Source organism: Schistocerca serialis, chromosome 6 (assembly GCF_023864345.2).
Source record: "Schistocerca serialis cubense isolate TAMUIC-IGC-003099 chromosome 6, iqSchSeri2.2, whole genome shotgun sequence".
Taxonomy (NCBI): domain Eukaryota; kingdom Metazoa; phylum Arthropoda; class Insecta; order Orthoptera; family Acrididae; genus Schistocerca; species Schistocerca serialis.
In genome coordinates, this window is record NC_064643.1 from 535587594 (window position 1) to 535607731 (window position 20138).

At 43.5% G+C, this 20138-nt stretch overlaps 1 non-coding gene across 1 annotated transcript; it reads right to left on the bottom strand.

The window, feature by feature from the left end:
• Positions 1-17514: 17514 nt before the first annotated feature.
• On the bottom strand, positions 17515-17588 carry Trnas-cga (transfer RNA serine (anticodon CGA)). The gene has a single exon. It is a non-coding gene; the product is annotated as a tRNA-Ser (tRNA).
• Between the last annotated feature and the right edge of the window lie 2550 nt (positions 17589-20138).

Genomic DNA, 20138 nt, shown 5'->3' on the forward strand with positions numbered 1-20138 from the left:
GGGTCATTGATTACCAAACACGTGGCACAAAATCGACACACAAAGACAAAAGCAACTTCCACAAAATATAAGATTAAAAATCATACTCGCTTTGACACAGTATTACACTCAAGTACGGTTGAAGTGATCCTAACCAGCTATTCCTAATCAGATTTACCGTTTGAAATTCTACTTCATCTTTGTTCAAAATGAACAAAGTAACTTCCACATTCGTAACTCAAGCACCCAAAAATCGCCTATTTAAAGCAATATAGTTATGGCACATTCGGAAAAATAAGCTGAAGTTCTTAAGTATTTCAACAATTAAACATAACGAAGTCCTAACTCAACCTGCTTCCTATCACCTAGAACCCCCCTTAAGAGCTACGATCCGTTCAGCGTTCAGCGAAGAGTGCCGCTTTGTCTTTCGAGATTACCTAGCTTTCCGTGCAACGGAAGCTACCAGAGGGGTAGCCCTCCGTCACCAACCTCACACACGAGAACAGCCTTCGACACAGCCTTCAACTAAGATGGGAAAACCTATCTGTTCAGGTATTGGAAGCCTAAGTTGGTCATCCTGTGCTCTCGCCGTCTGCTCCCAGCAGACGATGACCAACACAGCGTTTCCCACAAAACAAAACCGAAACCCCACATTAAAACACACATATAATATTCAATAGGCCTTACTTGAGTGCTCAGTCTTTCTGGAAGAGTTTGTGAATTGAGCTAAAATCAGGTAGTAAAGTGAATAAGTTGTAGCGAATCCGACAAGCGTCTTATGAAACAACTTCACAGAGACGTTTCAACCATTCTACTCCAGTGAAAGAGATTCCAGCCCAAATGTACACGATGCCACTGCAAACAGGCTTGTTGGTGTACGGAGGTCAGTGGAATTTCGCGCAAAGAGCGCGGTGTGTTCAGGCCTTTTCTTTGAACCGCCTATTAATGGTCCTTTTGGTCACTGAAGTGCCAATTGCACATCGGATCGATGATAATGGTGATTCGGGTCTGAGAGTCTCCCTGATGGTTGCTCGGTACTCTCGTTCTGTCGTCTCTTTAGATGCACGGCTTCCTTCTTGACGCTGTGTTTAATCATGGGTCACCCATCCTGGCCAATATTGTGAAATAGTGGCATCGCTCCTATTCAAATACCGAGAAATTAGCCGATTGCTCCAGCCCAACAGCACGTCCTTCCACAAATGCTGACATCTGCGTATACTGTACAGGCGCCGGCTGCGAGGCATAGTTGCTGTCCAGCTGAGTACATGGAATGAAATATGCAGAGAGTTTATGCCCTGGTATCCACATGTCCCCTGTTTACTATCCTTACCAGCTGGGCGGTGAAATTGAGCTGCTGCGTTACACATTCATCCACAGGCTGCCAAAGTTTAGAGTTTTGCGTTTTCCGTCGACACCCGTATAAATATCAATTTGTGACCCATTTGTATAACTACTTCGTGGTGCGTCATTTTTTTTATCTTAGAATGTACTTTGGGAGATCGGAGGCAGGTGTCACTGTAGGAGCGCGTAAATGCGCACTCAGCTTTGCATCAAAGAGGCACATTTCTTCAGCCTGTACGAAGCTTCTATCTGCATTAACCAAGGGCCATGTAGTGGTGTGGTTCCATAGCACGTTACATGTATTAAAATCTCTACAAAGATGAAATGTCCGGGGGAAGCTGTGTAACGAAGCACACTAGAATCCAAAATTAAATCAACAAACGGAAATTTTGCAAGACTGCATTTATTTTGTCACAAAACACTATAAAAAGGTGTAGTAAAGTAGGAGCAAAGGGTAGAATACAGAACGTAAACAACTGTAACAAGCATAATGTTAGATAAAAATGTTCTTCGTATTTTCCAACTTAACAGGTTTTCATACACATTCACAGAACTGGTTATGTACTCAGTATGGGGTGCGGCCACCTCTTGCAACAATACAGGCCCGACAACGACGGTGCATGCTATGAATGACGTCATCAGCCTCATGTTGAAGCAATAAGAACCATTCTTCCTGCAAAACTGCTCGCTTGGAGAGTGGTTGGTGGATGCTGATGTGACGCAACCCGTCTCCCTAGTGCATCACAGACATGCTCTATGGGATTAAAATCGGGAGAGCGAGCAGGCCATGCCAGGCGTGGAATATTCTCCAAGAAAGTATCAACCACCCATTTTATATGAGATCGAGCATTATCGTCCTTGAATACGAATCCTGAGCCCACAGAGACTTGCGAGAACCGTACATGGGGTCCCAAAATCTCGTCACAACACCTGACAGCACTTAAACCATGCCGATACTCCTGCATAATTTCATAGAGAGGTATTAGAGGGGTCAACATAACCCCTGTCCACGCAATTAGGGATTCTCTTCGATATCGGTCTCTTTCCGTAATGTTTGAAACGTCCCCTTTGAAAAATTTATGATTGTGCTGATAAACCCCTTACGTTATTTGATTTTCAAACAGCTGAGCAAAAGTGAACGTACTCAGACATTTCTCTCTTTACTTATTCTGATCATCACTAAACTGACACACAATATTTTTAGCGCAACGCAATCTGACTTTCAATAATCCCTACAAAAGAATGGCCCTGACTAACAATAACCTATACCTTTCATGAATCACTTACCTCACAAAAATCTTCGTTACTCGAACTACTGCAGTACAGCGAGCGCCAATACTGCCAGCTAAATAAAAGATTCTAACTACTGAAGGCACTAACTACTGATAGGCATAGTTGGCAAATGAAAGATTTGGATAGAGAACAAACAATGTATTTACCTTAATAGTGTTCAAAAGTCATTATATATATATATATATATCTCATGATATCCAGTATTACAAATGTACTGTCTCTGATGGACACACGTCCAGATCATCCGCTCTCAAAACTCTGCCATCTCTCTCCGCACATCCACCACTGCTGGCGGCTCACCCCCAACTGCGCAACGCTATGCGCTGTTCACATCCAACTGCCCACCACTACAATAGTGAATATTCCAACAATGCCAACCAGCCTCAGACTGCACACAGCACAGCCAGTGATTTTCATACAGAGCGCTATGTGGCGTTATCAATATAAAAACCTAAACAGCCTCTTACATGTTTAGGTCCCGAAATCGTGATCCACGTGCCCTCAGATGCGAGTCCGTCGAGAATCACCCTCCAGATCAAATCAGCACTCGTCTGTAAAAAGAACATTAGCCTCTGTTCGACCTTGCAGATAGCATGTTGACTGCTCCACTCTAAACGTACCCTTCTGTGAAGACGCGTCAAAGTTAAACATATAGCAGGTCTTCGACAATAAAGGCCACTCTGCCGAAGCCTTCTGTACACTGTTTACTTCTATACAACACGTCCAGTGGGGGCTGCAAGCTCAGATGTCAGCTGCAGTGCAGTACTAAGACGGCATGTCGTGTCCTCGCAGCCAAATAACGCTCCTCTCTTTCTGTCACACATGGTCGGCTCTGCTCTGGTCTTCGGGATACAGTTTCGGTCTCTATAAACTATCGCAACGTCCGAGAAACAACAGAAAGATTCACATTGAGCCATCGGCCACATCAGTTTGCGACTGTCCTACTCCCAATCTTCCTACGGTCCTCCACAGCAGAGTGACTGGTAGGCATCTTCTCTGTGTCCTACTGCATCGTCTGTGATTGTACACACAGCGATAGTGGTTGTGGGACTAACCGGCAAACACTACCCCATTTTATAGGTGCCTTGACGTCATTGTTCGTTAACCGAAATGCCATCTTTCGTGCAAAACACTATCTTTCGGACATCTGTTGACAGTTTGTGTGACTATATCGTGAATTAGACACAGGACGGGGAAATAGCGGTTTGATGCTATAAATTTGGACACCAGTGTATGCATAGACTTCTTGCCTGGCGCTTCATGTCATGCCAAGTAGTGGGAACATACTATTACACTTCGTGGACTGAGTCTGCAAATGCTTGCAATACGGTGTTGAGGGGAGAGCCAAGGCATGGTAATCGTCGTCGATGATTAGGATCATTACACCTGATCTCTCTCTGACAACCGAGGCCGTCCTTTCTAAGGCGGCGTTTACTCAGGACTGTCAGTGTCTCTTGGGTTTCTCGAAGAAAAAGACACAAAGTCCTCGACTGTCTCAAGAACTTCAGTTCTCATTGGATGTCCCACTGTGATAAAGTTAAAAACCATAGCCTTCCCCTTTCTTTCTGTAGAGGTAAAGATCCTGCAACAGAGCAAAAGCACTAGTAGCGAGGGATGATGAGGGATGGGGAGGGGGGGGGGGGGAGGGGGAGCGTCTTTACTTGAGGAATTGTAAGGGTCCCTCAGGCAGATTTTTATCCCGAAGTTCTCAATTATTTGTTGGATATATCCTAATATCTTACCATAACTCACTACGGCTCAAATGGTTCAAATGGCTCTGAGCACTGTGGGACTTAACTGCTGTGGTCATCAGTCCCCTAGAACTTAGAACTACTTAAACCTAACTAACCTAAGGACATCACACACATCGATGCCCGAGGCAGGATTCGAACCTGCGACCGTAGCGGTCGCGCGGTTCCAGACTGCAGCGTCTAGAACCGCTCGGCCACTCAGGCCGGCCACTACGGCTCCCTCTACTACTATGGAAGTTGTTCTTTAATGTCTTAACACACATCTTATCACCCTGTTGCTTCTCTAGTCAGTTTTTTTTCACATATTCCTTTCCTGGACGATTTTACGGAGATATTCCTGATTTCTTATCTGATCATTTCATTTAGTTTCCAGCATCTTCTATAACACTACACCTTAAATGTTTCGATTGTCTTTTATTTCAGTTTTTCAACAGGACTTGATTCACTTGCAGACAATGTTGTGCTCCAGACGTACATATTCAGAAATGTTTTCCTCAAATTAAGACCTATATTTCTTGCTAGTATATTTTTATAGTGAGAAATGCTCCTTTTACCTGTTCTATTCTGATTCTTATATTCTCCTTGCTTCGTCCGTCATGCGTTATTTTAGTTGCAAAGTAGCAGAATTCCTTCATTTCGTCTATTACGTGGTCGCCTTAATGTTAATTTCATTTCTGCTATTCCTCACTACTTTCGTCTCTCTATGGTTTATTTCAGTCTAGTTTCTGTGCTTATCAGAATGTCCATTTCATCCGAGAGATACTTCAATTCTTGCTCGCTTTCACTGAGAGTAGCAATGTCATCAGTAGATCTTATCATTGACATCCCTGAATTTTAATCACATTCCTAACACTACCTTTTATTTGCGTCACTGCTTCTTCGATGTACAGTTTGAGCAGTAGGGCCGAAAGACTGCATCCCATTCTTACACCATTTTTAATCCGAGTATTTCGTTCTTGGTCCTCCAGTCTTACTGTACCCTCTTCATTCTTGTATTTATTGTATATTACTAATGATTTCCTGTAGCTTAGACTTATACCTGTTTTTCTAAGAGTTTCAAATACCGTACACCATGTTATGATGTCGAACGCTTTTTGTAGGCCGACAAATACTATGACGGTGCTGAAAATTAACAAGAGCGAACTGTTACGGCCGAACACACCGCTGTATAAGAGCGTTGTCAGCGACGATTCCCCCTTTGAGGGAAGACTTAATTAACTTGCTTCTCTGCGTCACCCCTTCGACCAGGCCAACAGCCGCCCGTGTCCGCTACAAAGTTTGATGGCTTTTAGCGTCGACTAACTTTCGGATTCAGGAACGGATAACCTGGTGCGCGGTTCCAGTTCCAGGTTGCCTATCTAATGGCTTCCAGAGGCAACAAAAATTTGATTTTCAATATTTAATATAATTACTGACCGAAATTAAAAATTTAAAAAGCTGTCATAATTTACTCATTAAGAGGTACGATCTTACGTGAAAGATTTAACACAGTAAGACAAGTATTACAGTTAGAAACCGTATAAATACCTTGAGGCATTGTCACTCAGGGCGCGTAAGTACCCGGACTAGATTGTTTCAGTATCTGAGAATAAGAGCACTTGCAAAAGACTTTTCCCATAATTACAATCCTCTGCAAAACCTTTTCTCGCTGACTCCCCCCACAAAGTGATGAAAGAAAAAAATTATTGCTTACATTTTTCTGTTCATGAGTGAAACTTCAGCATCGGGTATGACGTTTTATTTATTACTTCCTTACTACCAATTCCATTCGCAACACATTTTGCAGACAAAAAAAAAATGGCTCTGAGCACTATGGGACTTAACTGCTGAGGTCATCAGTCCCCTAGAACTTAGAACTAATTAAACCTAACTAACCTAAGGACATCATACACATCCACGCCCGAGGCAGGATTCGAACCTGCGACCGTAGCGGTCATGCGGTTCCAGACTGTAGCGCCTAGAACCGCTCGGCCACTCCGGCCACAGGTGACTTCTGTATATAAGATGGGTAAAAGAACGGACCCTCAAAATTGCAGACCAATATCCGTGACATCCGTTTGCTGCAGAATCCTTCAGCATATTCTCAGTTCGAATATCATAAATTTTCTTGAGATCGAGTAGCGTATGTCCACGAATCAGCACGGTTTTAGAAAGTAAGGCTCGTGCGAAACTCAGCTTGCTCTTTTCTCACACGATATACTGCGAACTTCGGATCAAGGGCAACAGGTAGGCTCCTTAATTCTAGATTTCCAGAAAGTTACCCCTTTGCAGACTGTTAAGGAAGGTACGAGCATATGGAATAGGTTCACAGATATGTGAATGGCTTGAAGACTTCTTTAGTTACAGATGTTGTGGCGTAGGAAGACAGCCACGCCACGGAAGTAGCCGATAGGCACGCGTTTAGCAGGCAAGCTATAGGTCTGTAAGAGGATACGTAATGAATGTTATAAAGAAAAGTACGTAGCTTCTGAACTACTTAACTTTAATCCATCCTTTTGGTACATCTGGAGATTGTGGCGATACAAGTGAGACTCTTTAGATATATGCAATGTTACTAATGGCGCCTTGCTAGGTCGTAGCCATTGACTTAGCTGAAGGCTATTCTAACTATTGGCTCGGCTAATGAGCAATGCTTCGTCCGTGTAGTCGCTAGCAATGTCGTCCCTACAACTGGGGCGAGTGCTAGTCCGTATCTCGAGACCTGCCTTGTGGTGGCGCTCGGTCTGCGATCACACAGTGGCGACACGCGGGTCCGACATGTACTAATGGACCGCGGCCGATTTAAAGCTACCACCTAGCAAGTGTGGTGTCTGGCGGTGACACCACAACAGAACTCACCATGTTGTCCTCGACGCTGAGTGTTGATCAAGGACGAGAGTATCATCAGGAGTGTCTCAGGGAAGTCGACATGAGCGCTGTTATTTTCTATACACATAAATGACTTCGCGGACAGGATGGGCAGCAATTTGTAGCTGTTTGCTGATGATGCCGTGGTGTACAGTAACGTGTCGAAGTTGAGTGACTGTTGGACGATACAAGATGACTTACACAAAAATTCTAGTTTGAAATTACAATTAAATCAGAACCATTAGCTGTTGACGGGCGTTGATATACATCAACCACGACAGTTGAAAATGCGTGCCCCGACCAGGACTCGAACGCGGGGTCTCCTGCTTACATGGCAGACGCTCTATCCATTTGAGCCACTGAGGGCACAGAGGATAGTGTGTCTGCAGCGACTTATGGCCGGTACGCTCCCCGTGAGACCCACATACTCAACTTACACTACATTCGTAGTGCCCCTGCCATTATACCCATTACTCGCGGCAGAAAATCCACAGAGTCCCGTAAGAGTTCAGGCAATTCGTGTGCATCTGCACTAAAGAAGGTCATCAGACGGTTAGCCTTAACGATATGAGGATGGCATCTGTTCTTTCGGACATGTTCGAAAGAACAGATACCATCTTCATAAATTTCTAGTTGGTGTAATGATCGGCAGAAGCTCCAAATGCAGAAAAAATATAAGTTAAAGCGGATGAGTAGGGAAAACAAACCCGTGATGTTCCGAAAGTGTCCTGCTTAACACTGTCACATATTTTAGATATCTGGGCGTAACGTTGCAAAACGATATGAAGTGGAACGAACAAGTGACGACTGTGGTAGGGAAGGCGAATGGTAGACTTCGGTTTATTGGGAGAATTTTAGGAAAGAGTGATTCACCTGTAAAGGAGTTCGCATGTAGAGCACTAGTACGACCGATTCTTGAGTATTGCTCGAGTGGTTGGGATCTGTACCAGGTCGGATTAGAGGAAGCAGTTCAGAGGTGGGCTACTAGATTTGTTACCGGTAGGTTCCATCGTCAAGAAAGTATTACGGAGATGCTTCGAGAACTCAAATGGGAATCCCTGGAGGGAAGGCGACGTTCTTTTCAAGGAACACTATTGAAAAAACTTAGAGAACCGGCATTTGAAGCTCGCTGCAGAACGATTTTACTGCCACCAACATACACTGCGTGTAAAGAGCACGAAGATACGAGAAAATAGGGCTCATACGTAGTCATAAAAACGGTTTTCCCTCGCTCTGTTTGAGAGTCGACCAGGAAAGGAAACCATCAGTAGTAGTAGTACAGGGTTTCCCCGCCACACGTCGCACGGTGGTTTGCGGAGCACGCATGCAAATGTAGATGTAGATTCCACTGAATGTACCTGCAGGAGATTTTGACACCCAAAACACTGACATGCGTGAAATACTATCTTTTGCTGAAACGGAGCTCAAATTATTCGGACTATATTCATCCAGTGTTTCATAATGAGAGCGCATAGCGACATTAAACGTAACTCCATACTTTGAAAGGTGGCTACACTGTGCCACTGCGCCAGAGAGTGCGCCAAAGAGTACTATTAAGCCGCCTCCACAGTGCTTGTTGGGAGTTCGTAGCAGGCAGTGTGTGTTTAGAGTTCATGGCAGTCAGTGCTTATGAAGAGATCGTAGAAGTCAGTGCTTGTTGAGAGTTCGTGAAAGTCAGTGCTAGTAGAGAGCTCGTGGTTGTCGTGAAGTTGGAGTAAGATGTTGTAGTAAAGAGTGTTGTTCCATGTCTTATGCAGTTATTTGATGGGAGAGATAGCAGATGTTATTGTAATGAGTGCATTTCGTCAATATATATGAAGGTAAAACTTACAATGTTCTTTTATTAGTTGTGTATCTGAAATAATGTGTCACTACAGGTTCAGTCAACAAAGCATCTGGCTTGTGTTCTTGGATTAGAGTGTAATTGTGATTTTCTTGCGTAATTATAGTTTTTCTAAATTTCTTTTGTCACGTTAGTATAGTTGGTACTTAAAAATTCTTGTCTTGTTGGAAAGGAACCGTGCCAGATGTGGGCGTTGAGTCACACTCCCACATACAGAACAGTTACATTTGTGCTTGGATTTTGTAGGTTTTATAGTTGCTGGGGACTTAATTAATTAATTGTGTTAACGAAATATTTCATTTCATTCTTGTTGTTATTCTTTGCAGTCAGATAGCGTAATAATACTAGTCAGGGCCAACCGATTACGAAACAGCGTAATCGGACATACAGCTACTAAAAACCAAAAATATTTTCAATCATATTTAATTAAGCCCCCATGCACGTGGCGACCGCTGCTTCGGATCGTCCCTTGGAATTCTTCTGATTGTAAAAATAGTAGACAGTAGTATTGTTGTAGTAATTTGTAGTTTAGTAATTGTAGTCTATTTTGCATGTGTAGATTTGGTAATTGTCATTCTTCTAATGGTATTTTTTTTTCTCAGAATTAAATTTGTTGTCTTGTCAACGGGTTTGACAATTTAGTGCAATTATTTCAATTGTTCGATTGATCGTGTTTGAGGGAGTCATTGTATTTGAATGGTATTGTTGAGATAAAGAGTCACCGTGTGTAATTTTCGTACAGTGACGAATCTTTCGTATATTTTGTAAATGATTACGCGATCAATGAAAAAGGCAAAAATGATGAATAGTGAGAATAACGAAATTGTTGACATGGCGAACTCGCCAATAGAGGAAAACAGTATGGTGGATAATGGAGTTGAAAACAATGTAAGAAAATTTCCGTAAACACAGTTAATTAATTAAGTCCCCAGCAACTATAAAACCTACAAAACCAATGAGCACAAGAGTAACTGTTCTGTATGTGGGAGTGTAACTCAACGCCCACATCTGGCACGGTTCTTTTCCAACAAGACAAGAATTTTTAAATACCAACTATACTAACGTGACAAAAGAAATTTAGAAAAACTATAATTACGCAAGAAAATCACAATTACACTCTAATCCAAGAACACAAGCCAGATGCTTTGTTGACTGAACCTGTAGTGACACATTATTTCAGATACACAACTAATAAAAGAACATTGTAAGTTTTACCTTCATATATATTGACGAAATGCACTCATTACAATAACATCTGCTATCTCTCCCATCAAATAACTGCATAAGACATGGAACAACACTCTTTACTACAACATCTTACTCCAACTTCACGACAACCACGAGCTCTCTACTAGCACTGACTTTCACGAACTCTCAACAAGCACTGACTTCTACGATCTCTTCATAAGCACTGACTGCCATGAACTCTAAACACACACTGCCTGCTACGAACTCCCAACAAGCACTGTGGAGGCGGCTTAATAGTACTCTTTGGCGCACTCTCTGGCGCAGTGGCACAGTGTAGCCACCTTTCAACTTCTTAACTGATTTGTAAAGTAATCAGACGTTTGATGTTATTTTATACTTGACAGTTCGACTCTTTAAAGAATCTGGGGTGGGGCTTTACTGGTGATATGCTAAGGTCGCGTTTGCAGCGTAGAAATGTCTAGAATTTTCTTTCCAGAACTAGCCTCAGAAGTTGCCTTGCAAGTGGAGGACTGAGGTTTCCTAAGAATAACATCTACTGCCTTGTACTGTAACTGTATCGTTATTCTACAGGGTGATTCAAAAAGAATACCACAACTTTAAAAATGTGTATTTAATGAAAGAAACATAATATAACCTACTGTTATACATCATTACAAAGAGTATTTAAAAAGGTTTTTTTTCACTCAAAAACAAGTTCAGAGATGTTCAATATGGCCCCCTCCAGACACACGAGCAATATCAACCCGATACTCCAACTCGTTCCACACTCTCTGTAGCATATCAGGCGTAACAGTTTGGATAACTGCTGTTATTTCTCGTTTCAAATCATCAATGGTGGCCGGGAGGGGTGGCCGAAACACCATATCCTTAACATACCCCCGCAAGAAAAAATCGCAGGGGGTAAGATCAGGGCTTCTTGGAGGCCAGTGATGACGTGCTCTGTCACGGGCTGCCTGGCGGCCGATCCATCGCCTCGGGTAGTTGACATTCAGGTAGTTACGGACAGATAAGTGCCAATGTGGTGGCGCTCCATCCTGCTGAAATATGAATTGTTGTGCTTCTTGTTCGAGCTGAGGGAACAGCCAATTCTCTAACATCTCCAGATACTGTAGTCCAGTTACAGTAGCACCTTCGAAGAAAAAGGGACCAAAAACTTTATTGGCTGAAATGGCGAACAAATGTACAACTAAATGAAACTTTATAGCTCCCTTAATTCGCCGACAGATAGTGCTTAGCTCTGCCTTTTGTCGTTGCAGAGTTTTAAATTCCTAAAGTTGTGGTATTCTTTTTGAATCACCCTGTATTTTCCTTTAGTTTACTTCCTTATTAATGTTCTTCTGCTACTTAACTTTTCTTCTGTGCCAGAATTGCATTCACAACAGATATTTGAGTGATGGATATACATAACATTGGACATCTGTATGTTCTGCAAAGTATGATAGTTTCCCCTGACTAAAACTGTGAATTTACATGCCAATAATTAGTTTCTTGTTGGCTCCATGCCTTATTCTTAGCCTCAAGCTATTGTGTAAGTCATGTTTTTACATACCTGTGCTCCAGTACAACGAAATAAATATATCAGGTATTCAGTTAATTTTCCCCGAGAAATCACTTCTAAGTAAATAATTTTGTCTTTGCTATATAACATAAGGAACTATTTAAACTGTATGTTTGTTATCGTTATGTATGAAAATGAAATGAAGTCCCATGCACCTTGACAGAGCGTAGGGGAACGATGCGGAAGACTCCCACCGCCGTGCTAGGCAAGGTCCTAGTGGAGGTGGTTTGCTGTTGCCTTCTTCCGACCGTAATGGGGATGAATGACGATGATGAAGACGACACAACAACACCCAGTCATCGCGTGGCAGGTGAAAATCCCTGACCTCGCCGAAAATCGAACCTGGGACCCCATACTCGGGAAGCGAGAACGCTACCACGAGACCACGAGCCGCGGACCTCGTTATGTATACGTGACTCTTTTTCATTTTGTTCGTATTTTGCTGTCAGTGATACTCAATGACCGAACATACTGTCAAAGAACTCTCTCCTACCTAGTGACGTGTGAAGACGGTGAGTGATGGTGCAGTCTGCAGCCTGTTGTCTTCACTGAATTTGTTAAGATGGTGTGACGCCCTTTTTTATCTGACACGGACATACACTAAAATAATTATTGACTCACTTGAGCGACAAATTGGCTTGATCCACACAGCTTTTCTGAAAAGTCTAACACATTTGGAGCAGTATATGAAGAAAGGTCCAGCTGGGGCTAGTATCTACAATTTATCTAGACTCTCCAATTTTCATTCATATCATAGCATCGCCATATATGTAATAGCAGGTGCTTGGCCCTGTGTTAAATAGAAAAGACAATGAGGTGTGCCACGGCTACACAGAAGTGTTATTAAGTAATCAATCATGCCCCACCGTGATTCAGTAAAAAGCCACACTCTTTTGTCATTTGTGGCTCATATATCAGCTCTTCAATGCTCAAAAATAGTTCGCAGAATCTCAGTAAATTAAATCATTTGGAATCTTAGTTACTCCTTGAATCGTTTTCGTACGTTCGAAGTTCAGAAAAACTCACGTCATTACTCTCTGTCGCTACTCTCTTCTCCTTCCGCCTTATTTCAACTGTACGTTCCTCTGATTTTACTCAAACATAAATCTCTCTGGGCATAGCACTCACACAATAGGAAATATACGAGTACGAGACATACGCATAACTTTACACATTTCAGCATAACAGATACTATTAGTTAAACAAAAAGAAAGAAAAATATATGAATAAACACGCCTGGAAAATTCCGTCACAGTAGCAGACGGTTTTCTAACAAATTCGCTTTCCCCTTCTCCCCAATTTTCCTATTTCTGAGGCACTATGTCTGTATGTAATAGAGTATCGGAATACGTCAGGTTTTTTTCTGACGGATGAATGGTACAGAGTGATTCGATTTTCGCAAATCAAAATGCCAGTAGTCATTTACGAGTCACTGAAGATTCTAATGCAGAAGTTAGTTAAAATTCTGAAAATCCTATCGGAAAGAAAATCATCGTAAATCACTAACACATTATCTACTTCTTACTGTGATTGTTCTGGAAGAAATTTGATTATTGCAATAGCCACTGTCTGTTGGTAGCACGCTTTTGACATGAACAGGGTCCAATCCTTTCCTCAGCTAAATGTACCCAAAAATGTCGTCCTAATGCTGCGTTTCCTTCGACGTATTCTTCGTAATTATAGCAAATATTATTTCATCTCGATGTTGATAGGACGTTGGAGTAAAACCTACTTTCTTCCCTTCTTTTGTAACTTAGGTAATCGAGATAGGGGTCAAAAATTCATGGTTGGAAGTTTCTTTAACTAGGATACTAACACAACGCTTCAGCTGTTGTATGATGTACACTGAAGCGCCAAAGAAACTGGTATAGCCATGCATATTCAATTATAGAGATATGCAAACAGGTGGAATAGAGAGCTGCGGTCGGCAACGCCAGTATAAGACAACAAGTGTCTGGCGCAGTCGTTAGATCGGTTACTGCTGCTACAATGGCAGGTTATCAAGATTTGAGTTTGAACGTGGTGTTAGAGTTGGCGCAGGAGCGACGGGACACAGCATCTCCGAGGTAGCGATGAAATGGGGTTTCTCCTGTACGAGCATCTCACGAGTGTACCGTGAACATAAGGAGTCCGGTAAAACACCAGATCTCCGACATCACTACGTCCAGAGAAAGATCTAGCAAGAACAGGACCTAAGATGACTGAAGAGAATCGTTCAACGTGACAGAAGTGCAACCCTTCCGCAAATTGCTTCAGATTTCAATGCTGGGCCGCCAACAAGTGTCACCGTGCGAACCATCCAACGAAACATTATCGACATGGGCTTTGGGAACTGAAGGCCCACTCGTGTACCCTTTGATGACTGCATGACAAGGCTTTACGCCACGCCTGGACCCGTCAACACCGACACTGGATGTTGATGACTGGAAACATGTTGCCTGGTCGGACGAGTCTCGTTTCAAATTATATAGAGTGTACGGGTGTGGAGACAGCCTCATGAATCCATGGACCCTACGTGTCAGCGGGGAACTATTCAAGCTGGTGGAGACTCTGTCTTGGGTCGTATGCAGTTGAAATATTATGGGACCCCTCATACGTCTAGATACGACTCTGGCAGCTGACACGTACGTAAGCATCCTGTCTGGTCATCTGCATCAATTCATGTCCATTGTGCATTCCGATGGACTTGGCCAATTCCAGCAGGACAATGCGTCATCCCACACGTCCAAAATTGCTACAGAGTCGATCCAGGAACACTCTTTTGAGTTTAAACACTTCCGCTGGCCACCACACTCCCCAGATATGAAAATTATTGAGCATATCTGAGATGCCTTGCAACGTGCTGTTAAGAAGAGACCTCCACCCCCTCGTACTCTTACTGATTTATGGACAGCCCTGCAGGATTCATGGTGTCAGTTGCCTCCAGCACTACTTCAGATATTAGTCGAATCCACGCCGCGTCGTGTTGCGGCACTTCTGCGTACTCGCGGGGGCCCTACACGATATTAGGAAGGTGTACCAGTTTCTTTGGCTCAGCCGGCCACGGTGGCCGAGCGGTTCTAGGCGCTTCAGTCCGGAACCGCGCGACTGCTACGGTCGCAGGTTCGAATCCTGCTTCGGGCATGGATGTGTGTGATGTCCTTAGGTTAGTTAGGTTTAAGTAGTTCTAAGTTCTAGGGGACTGATGACCTCAGATGTTAAGCCCCATAGTGTTCAGAGCCATTTAAACCATTTTTTTCTTTGGCTCATGAGTGTACATCTGCCTGACACTACGTAACGCCTTGGATTCTGTATGGCACACCTGAGGGAGTCATCGCTGCAGTCTGGTTCTGATTCGTCAGAGCAAAGTATCAGCAGTCATGCTATTATACCGTTCATTAATTTAACACTCGGTGATAATTTGTTTATTACTCTTGTGATATTTTTCAAGCAGTGTAGTTTATTGGAGTAAAGACAATTTCGTGGATTCCTCGCGTAAGCGTTACAGGGCCGTTATTGTTTATACGCCCAAGTGACGAAAGTCATGGGACAGCGATGTGCACATATAGAGGTGGCGGTAGTATGGCGGACACAAGACATAAAAGGCCAGTCCACGGGCGGAGTTACCATTTTGTACTCAGGTGAGTCATGTGGAAAGGTTTCCGACGTGATTGTGGCCGCGCGACAGGGATTAACAGGCTTCGAACGCGGAATGGTAGTTGGAGCTAGACGCATGGGATATTGCATTTCGGAAATCGTTAGGGAATTCAATGTTCCGAGATCCACGGCATCAAGAGTGTCCCGAGAATACGACTAACATACAAGCAGCACTGCGTGAAATAACCGTACAAATAATGTGGGACCACGATAAACGCTTCCGTTAGGACAGTGCGCGAAATTTGGAATTAATGGGCTATGGCAGCAGACGACCGACGGCAGCGCCTGTGCTAACAACACGACATAGCCTGCAGTGCCTCTCCTGAGCTCGTAACCATACCGACTGGACCCTAGACGACTGTAAAACCGTGGCCTGGTCAGATCTGTCCCGATCTCATTTGGTAAGAGCGTATAATAGGGTTCGAATGTGGTGCAGGCCCCCGGAAACCATTGACCCAAGTTGTCAACAAGGCACTGCGCATTCTGGTGGTCGCTCCATAGTGGTGTGGGCCATGTTTACATGGAATGGACTGGGTCGTCTGGTCCAATTGAACCGATCATTGACTGGGAATGACTATGTTCGGCTACTTGGAGACCATCTGCAGCCATTCGTGGACTTCATGATCCCAAATTACGATGGAATTTTTATGGATGACGATGCGCTGTGTCATCGGGCCGCAACTGTTCGCGATTGGTTTGAAGAACTGTAAGTGGGCTGCTTTTGTGTTGGCAGTGCTGTGTAGCGCTTTGCATTGGATCTCTGGCTGCGCTTTCTTTGTAAGAGACTCTGTCGCTGGTTGGACTCGTCGTTGGAAGTTAATCGCCAGTAGTGTTGGGCAGTTGGAAATTAGTCGCCAGCAATGATGGAAGTACTGTTGGGCGGTTGGAGGTGTACAGCCAGCAGTGATGGATGTTAAATGTGAGAACTTAGCATTGATGGAGGATAGAGGTCTGAAGTGTTAGCGTAGGCTAACGTTCTGTACATGTTCGACTTGGAGATTGAATATTATTCATGACTATATACATTTTACTAGACGTCAATGACGATTTATGTTTGTGTCTGAACTGGATGTCACAATATTAACGTAAAAAAACTTTATTTGGTTTGCAACAAAATCTTTCCTTTGCTAATCACATGCCTGTTAGTAGTTAATGGCTTTAGTAGTTGGAGTATTATATTTAGCTGGCAGTATTGAGGCTCGCTGTATTGCAGTAGTTCGCGTAATGAAGATTTTTGTGAGGTAAGTGCTTAATGAAATATGTAGGTTATTGTTAAGATTTCTTTTTAGTCAGGGCCATTGTTTTGGATTAATTATTTGAAGTCAGGTTACCTTTTTTTGAGCAGTCAGATTGCGTTGCGCTGGAATATTGTGGGTCAGTGTTGACATGACAAGAATAAGTGAAGAGAAAGTAGGTTCACTTGCATCCAATTTCACTCAGCAGTTTAAGTAAAATATTTAGTAAAGAAGTTTCAGAACATTCTGGACAATTCGAGCGAATGATTTAGCCACCTAGATGGCTCGACATGAATCCCATCGAAGATTTATGGGACATAATCGAAAGGTCAGTTCTCTAAACAGGCAACGCTTTAGCTATTACGGACGGCTATAGAGGCAGAATGGATCAATATTTCTGCAGGGGACTTCCAAAGACTTGTTGAATGAGTGCTACGTCAAGTTGCTGCACAATGTCGCGGAAAAGGAGGTCCGACATTATATTAAGAGCTATCCCATGAGTTTTGTCACCTCAGTGTAATATAAATCACATCAGAATCTCGGTGACGATGCTGTTGTCTGCAGAATCGCTGCATCACCAGAAGACAATCGCGAGCTACAGGAAGAGCTGAGAAGATCAACAATTGATGCCGCGGTTGGTAGTTGATCCTGAAGGTAATGTATTGCGTACAAACAGGTGAAGAAATCCATTCCTGTTCGACTATGCAATTGGTGAAAAATCATACGCAATAGTAACAACTGTAAAATGTAGGGTATGTCATAAAGGACTTTACGAATTTGAAAAGTAATGTGAACTTGAAACTTCCTGGCAGATTAAAACTGTGTGTCCGACCGAGACTCGAACTCGGGACCTTTGCCTTTCGCGGGCAAGTGCTCTACCACTGAGCTATCGAAGCACGACTCACGTCCTGTGCTCACAGCTTTACTTCTGCCAGTACCTCGACTCCTCAGCGCACACTCCGCTGCAGAGTGAAAATCTCATTCTGGTAATGTGAACTTATTGAATGAACCTACAGTGATGGTTTTGGTGTCATTTTATAGCAAAATACATCATGTTTTTTACCACGTACCTAACAGGTTAAAAATTGCTTGCGTTGGCTGTGTGGCACACATTCCGTCTGGAGTAGATTTCTCGCACAAATAGCTTCAGCGCGTCAAACGTGGCTTTTTCATTTGTGAGGTATATATTAGCTCTGAGCTGTACTGAAGAACCAAGTAGAGGTGGAACATACAAGGTACCCTCGATGGTTCCCGAAAAGAAAAAGTCAAGAGGTGCCAGGTCTAGTGAACGTGGCGGCCATGCTATTGGCGCATTCACTTAAGTGGAAATCGTACATTTAGGAAACTCCGGACGTCTTACCAGACAGTCAAAACTTGATCTATTTTCCTACAAGATGACACCAGTGTTACGTCTATAAGCAGTATGAATAAGTTCTTACGAATTTTCAAAGTTGTAAAGTGCTTTTTCTTATGCGTCCTATACTTCGAAGTAACTGACTGGTGCGCCCTAAAATGGAATGACCACATTATACTCTAAGGGACAGTCAAACGAAAACCAGACAGATGGAAAAAGTAAGTAAACTGTTTATTATTTCGAAAGAAATCGACATAACTGTTAACTTATAACCGGCTGTGAGACAGAATGGTCAGTGCCTTAATGGAAAAATATTTGTGGTTTCGTACAGAAGTATGATTGTACCCAGGCGTTTTCGTCTTCGTTCGAAGCAAATCACGGCCACGGACGTCTTTCTTCAGCGCTCCAAAAATATGGAAATCGTATGGAGAGAGATCGGGATGCTTGGAGACTGTGTAAGGGTTTCCCAGCGGAATTTCTGCTATGCGATTTCTATGTTTTTAGAGCCCTGAAGAAAGACATTCGTGGCAAACGCAAACATTTTACCCGGAAGACACTGACTGTCTTGTTTCAGAGTGGGATTAATGTATTAAAAGTCGTGACGATTACTTTTGAAATAATAAACAATTTACTTACGTTTTCCATTTGTCTCGCCCGACGGTGCGGCCGAGTGGTTCTAGGCGCTTCAGTCTGGAACCGCGCGACCGCTACGGTCGCGGGTTCGAATGCTGCCTCGGGCTTGGATGTGTGTGACGTCCTTAGGTTAGTTAGGTTTAAGTAGTTCTAAGTCTAGGGGACTGATAACCTCAGATCTTAAGTCCCATAGAGCCATTTTGAACCATCTGTCTCGTTTCACTTGACTGCCCCTTATAACTGTACAGGAAAGCAGGTTGACCGATTGAGATGCATTGGAAGAATTTTAGGAAATGTTATTCATCCACAGAAGAAGCAACTTCCAAGAAAACACTTTCGACCGATTCTGAACAGTAATGTTCGTCACTCTGGGTTCTTCACCAAGTTAGATTACTATAAGAAACAGACAATATAATGGAGAGCGGGGGGTTTAGAACGGTATCGTATACTCGGCACGAAAACTTTAAGGACATGCTTAACAAACTCAGGTGACATACGTTACAAGAGAGGCATTGTGCATCAAGGAGAGGTTTACTGCTAAAATTTCGTGGGCGTACGTTCCAAGAGGAGCCGGACAACATATTACTCCGTTCCACATATCATAGGGAAGCTTAACCACAATCTTTCTCCCCACACACCATTCACGAATGTATCAGGGAAGGAGGGAGAGAGGTTGGAAATGATAGTGGTACGAAAAGTAATCTCAGCCATACACCGTAATATGACTTACACAGCAAAGATCTGTGTGCTGATGTCCATGAGGCACTATGAGGGAAATCTTAGAAGCTTAGGCAGGGAATATAACAGAGAGTGAATGAGCTTGCCCCCTGCCACGTAGTTCAGAAGCACCGCAGTTAAAAAAATTTCAAATGGGATTCTGCAGCTGGTCAGCAGGTTCGCGTGAGGTGTGTATGGCAAAAACATAACCCCTACCGCTCAACCGGAAGCACAGTGTCGCGTGAGTTCGCCGTCAGCAGCTGTGCTACACCCACACGGTAGAGAAAAACGTAGCTCAGACAAGGAACTGCAGAAGTAGGTTCTCCCTGGCACTAGCTTTCAAATAGTATCCTTCCCGCATACAGCGGCGAGGGTGGAAGGACGGGAGCCTTTGACACAGGCCGACGGCCACTGCCGGGAAGACCGCAGATAGTAGCCCGTAGCGGGAATCGATAGCGACTGCGGAGCCGCAGTGACGTCGGCCGCGGCGCATGCGCAGTCCGGGAAACCACAGTGCGTGTCCAGCTGCTGGGGCAACAGCAAACAGACGCTGCAGTCCGAGGACAACCAGCTGACATACGAGATGTACTCACAAAGATGTAATTATCACCCAAAATAATTTTGCTACGCACACTTTTGACCGCACTGGAGGCATCTGCGCCATTCGCGATGGTAAATCGTTCGCGTACACTTCCACCGACTGAGCGTGGATGGGTGTAACGTTTTTCCTCTTCAAAATCAG